Raw genomic sequence first — 6,892 nt, 5'->3', positions numbered from 1 at the left:
CATGCCAGATTATCAGGGGTGACCAGCTCATAGCTTGCTACAACCTGGGTAGGCGCTCCAAGAAGTGGTGGAAGCGTGTGTTTTCCTATATTTTGGACACCAGTATCCTCAACGCTTATCAACTCTGGAAACATGCACGCAAGAATTGGACACGTGAAAAGCTGAAGAGGAAAGGTAGCTTCATAACGTTCAAGCTGGAGCTAGCAGAGAAGCTGATTGGTAGTTACCGTAAAAGGTCTAACAAAGGACGACCGAGGACTTCAGCTAGAGATGATAGGCTAGATACCACTCTCAACCATTGTCCAGAGTTCAATGAAAACTAGAGTGTGTCGTGTGCAATGCTGTCAGGTGTACGAGGAAACTCAGTAGGTCACAGTACAGGCACGAGTCACGAATCTCCTGTTTGGTGTGTAATGTACGCCTGTGTATTCACAAATACCGAAACTGTTGGAAGAAATACCATCACGAGTGTGACTACACCAAGTAGGAGTTGTTCTAAGTGCAGTAGGGGTAATGTATTTGCCGATAGCACGTTAAAAAAAGCGAGCTCAGTGATGTACCTCCTGGGTGGCTTGGAAAGCATCACACAATAATATACACGAATATATGTGACAGGCTCTGGGAAAACCAGACTATTGGAGCAGACTAAAATATGTGTGATTAATGTACCAAATAATAGAGCAGAGCATTGCCTACACAATGATATGCTTAGTGTTCACATACCTAGTTTCATACCCGAGTCATGCACGTTGGAAACTCGAAGCCGTAAAATGTAGTATCGAGAAAAACGACTCTCAAAGATTGCTTAATTAGGAAAAATAAGGTAATAGCGAAACTTTGGACGAAGCGTTTCGATGGAAAGAGTTGGATTTAGAGCATCAGATTTTACAGAGAGGTAGTAGAAGGACTGTAGATACTTATACATCAATAACATTTTATTTGAGATTTTATACTGTTGGCATAAATTTAGCTGTAGCTCAATACTAAATTCTGCTCCAATAGTCTGGTTTTCCCAGAGCCTGTCACATATGTTCTTATATTGATATTATGTCTCAATGTGAACTATTTATAGCATGTGAATTTTTTTTATTACTTTGTGTGTGATCATGTAGTAGTAATTATGTACATATGTGTAAACAATCGCTAATTATGGGGGTGTACTTGGTTGCTAGGCAACGACGATGACATCACAGGAACCTGTGGAAGTTAGTTTCAGAATTTTACCAGGTATGGTTCATGAGATATAAATTTTTAAAGAAAAAAATGGAAATATTCTGTTTTATTCTCATTTAATTAAAGCAGGGAAAGGGTTAATATAATAATTATTAAGTACATCAAGTATAATTCATGTACAAGATTGCACTGTAAACAAGATTGCACTGTAAAGTATATAATTATGTCTAGCGTATAATAATAAATGATACAAGTATACAGTACGTATACGTACATAGTATATACTTAGTCTAGTATTGTCAAGTTTGACAATTAAGTTAGCATCAGATCCAGACATCATTGAATTATAGACGCAATCCTATTTAATGCACATGATAATTGACTTGTTGTCTGGCAACTATATTGAGCCACGCCCTGCCCTAAAGCCTGACCCCAATTTTTGAGCATGTGCGGTCTGAACAACACGTGTCTAGCTAGCTGACTGAGTGTACTAGCTGACTGAGTGTAACAATGGTTAACATTAACAGTAGGCCTAGGCAGAGGGCTAGGGGTAGAACAGCCGCTTCACAAATTATGATGATGTCAAGAAACCTGTCCACAACTACCACTGAAGACGGTGCACCAACTGACCATGAATATGGACCCAATATTCCTCTCACCAATATTCCTCTCACCATCTATTTGATGATCAAGATTTGAGTGATCTGGAATTCGAAGCTAAGGTTGCGGAGCAAGATAGCCAACAACACCAATATTGACCTGAAATGCATCAAGAGAAAAATCTACTTTTACTTCTCCAAATACCTCTGGTTTTTCGTCAATGTTATCAACCCCTCATTCTCATGCCGTGAGTTGTAGGAGTGATGTTGAAGACAGAGCCCACTCAACACCGAATTCTCGATTTGATCTTCGTTCAATTCTTCAAGAGCAGCAGGGAATCCTTCAAAAAATTCTCAGCAATCAAGAAACTATCCAAAAAACACAAAGCAGTTTTGAAGAGAGACTAAAGAAGCTTGAGTCAGTGGGTTCGACACCTGCGTCAAGCAGTGATACCAGTGTGAAAAAGAAGCAAGCAGTCACACGTACTTTGTCTGTAAGTTACTTAAATACTACTGTACCTTGTACTGACACTCTATAGTCGAAAGTTCAGATGGTTCACACTGCATTGGAGGAGAAGAGAAGATTCGACCTGAGGAAAGGTAGTTAAGTATTCATTCTTCTTTGTCTGATTGTTTTATTTACAGTTCCACGTCTCACCACAACAAGGAGGTGCGGAAGAAGATTGTAACTGGGTTATTGAGTCAAAGTGATTGTAATTCTTCTGAAAAAGTTATCATTGGTAAGATGTATCACGCATTGTTGTCTGACTAATACAAACACAGCTAGATGCTACCAAAATCTGCACCGGCAATGGAGTGAAAAGCAGTCTGGAAAAGAGAACTATGTTGGAAAGCAACACCAACAAAGAAAATATCGGTCACGAAGGCAAAGGGCAAGTTGTGTACTTCTACTTCTAATCATTGCTTTATAATTATCATTCAGACATTTGAGCGAAGGGGCCATGTAGTCACTGAGAAGGAGCAGAAAAAGTACTGGAGTCACCTATCTCACTTGTACATGACTGAGGAATCTGACGATCCCTCAGATGAAAACAAAATCGTCTTACACAAATTATCCTGGAGGTCGGATGGTTAGTTGCAGCTTGATTGCGTACTGCTAGCGTTTATTGTATGTTGTATGTTGTTTCAGGTCTCAATAAGTTTTTAAGCACTCTCAATGACCGAGCCAAGAAATTGTCACCTGATACGTTGGCAGCCATCTGCATCCACTAGGACGCCCCCCGCTGGGCTGTAAAAGGTACACCTACATGCAGTACACCTACATGCACTCTTGATCTCCTCCAATTATAATTATAGTCAACCGTTTTATTTGAAAACATGGTCCAATTCTCTATACACACTCAGAATTAATAAAACTCAATTTTTTTACAGGGAATGATCCTGTGCAAGTCTGATCATGGTAAGTGTATTTCTACCGTTTATTGTGAATTCACATGTTCGCTCTTTGTGTAGGTGTAGGTGCTTCTTCGTCAAGAACTGAACTGAACTTATTACGCTCTTTGTGTAGGTGCTTCTTCGTCAAGAACTGAACTGAACTTATGTCCTTGTTGCTTTTCAATGTTATATAATTATTACACATGAAGATGATTGGCAATTAATTTACAATAAATTGGTCGTTAGTTTCCATGTAGTTTACACAATACAGTAGAACTTCGATTATCCGGACACCTTGGTTCCAGAAGCAGGCCGGATAAGTGAATACGCCGGATAATCGAATAGATAAACCACGCCTTGATCCACCCACTTTATTGATAAACAACAGTGCCACATGGTTGTCTGCGCATGCGCAAAAGATAAGCAGGCATGTCTCCATGGTAACAGCTGCAACGCGCATGCGCGTTTGAGGGACACCCCCATTTTCTGATCTGATAACAAGAAAACTGCCAAGCCGGATAATCGAGGTTCCGGATAATGGAGGGCCGGATAATCGAGGTTCTACTGTAATCCGACTAGAAAAACATTTGCAATGTGAAAAATTGCTAGGATTGGCCAGGGGAACCACAAAAAAGCGTGGGAACAAGAAATCAGACGAGAGCATAACTCCAATCCGTTACAACGTCAATCACATGTATATACTGGTAGTTTTCCCATGTTTTCCCAGCCAATATGCCACGCAATTTTTACTGGTGGAGTGATGACCAATCCCTATATATATTTATTATACATCCATTTTAGAATGTGGGGCACATAATCATGATGATTTGTGATGAATTGATGTTCCTAATACATGCAGTGTTGAGCACAGGTACACACAGTCCATCCATGCGTAGTAACATGCACGGACCGTACTGGTGACTGCATGGAATGATGTGGTGGATGGAAGCTGATAGGTGGATCTGGAACACAGTCTATTATTTAATATACTATGTATTGTACATGTTCATGACGTTGTAACGGATTGGAGTTATGCTCTCGTCTGATTTCTTGTTCCCACGCTTTTTTGTGGTTCCCCTGGCCAATCCTAGCAATTTTTCACATTGCAAATGTTTTTCTAGTCGGATTCCCTTTCTTTTTCAGTACAGTTTACGTATCATGACATGCATAAAGTGGAACGTCAAGAGGCAGTACAAGAAGAGAAGACAGGACTAATCAGATATCTTCTGGAATATCTCTGGACTAATAATTATAGTATAATGAGTAATAATTTATTGCTTGATAATTATGTTGAATTTGCGAATCAGTATTAAATGACAGCCATTTTAAGAGCATGATATCTAGCCAGTGCATATAGCATGCCTGAACAGTGTGAAGAAAAGGAACACCTCAGGCTCTGGAAAAGCACTGCTGCACTGATTTTAGGCGCACGGTTTATTAGCCACGCCTATCTATTATTATTGGCCACAACGCAATTGCTGAGTCATTAAAGATGGCGGAATTGTCTAGGTAAGAGAAATAGAGACTGAGAGGTCATCTGCCTCGTGGAAGCAATCGCAAATCTGAAGAAGCGCTTTGTAATCCAGGTTGTAGTCGTTTGGAAACCCTGTGCAGAATGTCCTGGAGATGGCTGTACTTGGAGTAAATGCTGGGCAAGAAACTTACTTACTTACTCACTTACTTACTTAGTCAGTCAGACAAAGAGCGGTGAAACGTCGAAATAGTGCAATTTTTAAAATGAAAATATTCATTCATTAAAATGTTTATGGATTATGAAATGAGAGATACAAAGAGAGAAAAGGCTAAATAAACTATCTGTTCAGCCAGTTTCTTGATGTGGCCTTTCCCTGCAGAGATAGAACAGTTTGAACATGAGTCAAAATAATTGAAATATTCTAAACACGGGCAAACACGGGCAAACCCACTGCCAATCCTATGTAAAACCTACTGGTTTTACTAATCTAACTACTCCAGAACATCTTTTACTAAGTATACGGAAGTGCACTTCAATTATTCATGACGTTTGAGCGTCATTTACTCAAGAGGGTGGGCGTTGCAATGCGTTCCCTCGAACATATCTCCGGAAGTCGATCTTGGTATCATTTTGAAGTTTAAAGGACGCACTGGACCAAAAATGGAATTTCCTTATTGTTCACAGTGTAGGATTGATGTAGTGATAGTATAAGTTGACGTTTCCTACACAATTCTTACATGCTAAAACACGAACACGACATGTCCTCAGGATGAAATGTTCAAATTTCCTTCCACGTTTCAGTTTCAATCATGTGCCCTTCTCAATCATGTGTCCTTCATAGACAACTTCACATTTCATTAGCTGAGTAATATTTTTAGCTGAGTGATATTTCACATTTCCTTTCACATTTTAAACATTTCTTGCATGGTTGAAACAACAACTTAAAAGTCTATAAAAGTCAATACATGAACAAACAGTTAGCAACGACTCTCCTTGATAAACTGAATGGGCCTTCAGCTTCGAACAAATCAGACACCAAACAGTAAATTAATGGACATGAGCGTGCTGATGTTGTTGAAGACATTGAACCACCGACTGCCGAGAAACAAGTGTTTTTGTTTCATGATGAGAGCATTTTCCATTCAAATGATGATCAAAACCTCAAGTGGGGTGTAAAAGGCGAGAATATCATGAAAGGCAAAAGCAAAGGAGCTGGAATAATGGTGTCTGATTTTATCTACGAAAACAACGGTTTTTTGGCCTTATCCGAAACGGAGTATGAAGAAGCAAAAAAGTCCAATCCAAGCCTTACGCTAGAGAATGCGAAAATAAAGAGGGATACTGGCACGTTTTATGTCGCAAATAAGAAGAGCTGCTGAGATTGCAGAGATAAAGTATTCTAAGGGGCGAATTTGCTGGGTGTTTGACAACAGTAGTTGCCACAATGCGATGGGGGATGACGCACTCAATGTAAACACTCAATGTAAGGAGCATGAACGTAAAACCCAGTGGAGCTAAGAAAATACTCCGAGATGCTATGGCAAAGTCAAAGGAGGCCAAAGAGTAGCCAAAGGAATGAAGAGGGAGCGGGGAATTTCGACAGAAGGAAAGAATGGTGACTGGATGTGAGAGACGCTTTTACAACATGTGGATTTTAGGTTCAAAAAATCTGAAATCGAAAAGTATCCATTCCTTCCAAAATTCCACCCAGAACTCAACCCCATAGAGAGCCCAAATGAAAAAATACACGAGAGCTCACTGCAACTATTCAATTGGCTCCCTTCAACGAAACATTTCGGCGAAACATTTCGGCTGCATTTGACTCAATCAGTAATAAGAATATTAATAATCATTTCAGAAAAGTGAGGGGTTATGTTTTGCTATTTGGAAGGATTAAAGGACTGATTCCGGGAAAAGAACTTGATCAACTTGATCAATGCTTAACGCTTACAGAAGTACAAGACAGCAGTCAAATCTCATCGAAAAATTGGAGAGAATGACTCTTTTGTCCTCAGTAAACTTTTTTCTATAATTTGTTCAACATGTTCCTTTTTGTCTATCTTATTTTATTCCACTCTATATGCTTCCTCTATGTAAAAATTAAATGACTACTTACATTTTTAGTGAAGACACCCTAAAAGTGCTTGTTCAATGGAATTCCTGGTCAACATGGGAATGTTAGATATGCATGCGACTTGTGTGGGTGCACAGGGTAGAAGTATGCACAGGGTAGAAGTACTTATGCTTTTAA

The 6,892-nt window shown here is 39.5% G+C and overlaps 1 long non-coding RNA gene across 5 annotated transcripts; it reads left to right on the top strand.

Annotated features, from left to right (window-relative positions):
- Positions 1-568: 568 nt before the first annotated feature.
- On the top strand, positions 569-3,435 carry LOC135337973 (uncharacterized). Of its 5 annotated transcripts, XR_010395389.1 has the most exons (8): positions 570-2,266; positions 2,312-2,372; positions 2,418-2,512; positions 2,556-2,665; positions 2,716-2,863; positions 2,923-3,030; positions 3,165-3,192; positions 3,246-3,435. It is a non-coding gene; the product is annotated as an uncharacterized LOC135337973 (long non-coding RNA). The 5 variants fall into 5 exon arrangements; XR_010395392.1 differs by having other exon boundaries at positions 569-2,266; positions 2,324-2,372; positions 2,418-2,665; XR_010395390.1 differs by having other exon boundaries at positions 569-2,266; positions 2,418-2,665; positions 3,252-3,435.
- The last annotated feature ends 3,457 nt before the right edge of the window (positions 3,436-6,892 follow it).

The sequence above is a fragment of the Halichondria panicea genome, chromosome 6, assembly GCF_963675165.1.
Source record: "Halichondria panicea chromosome 6, odHalPani1.1, whole genome shotgun sequence".
NCBI lineage: Eukaryota > Metazoa > Porifera > Demospongiae > Suberitida > Halichondriidae > Halichondria > Halichondria panicea.
Note: the sequence above shows the minus strand (reverse complement) of the source record. Positions and strands in the feature narration are given on the sequence as shown.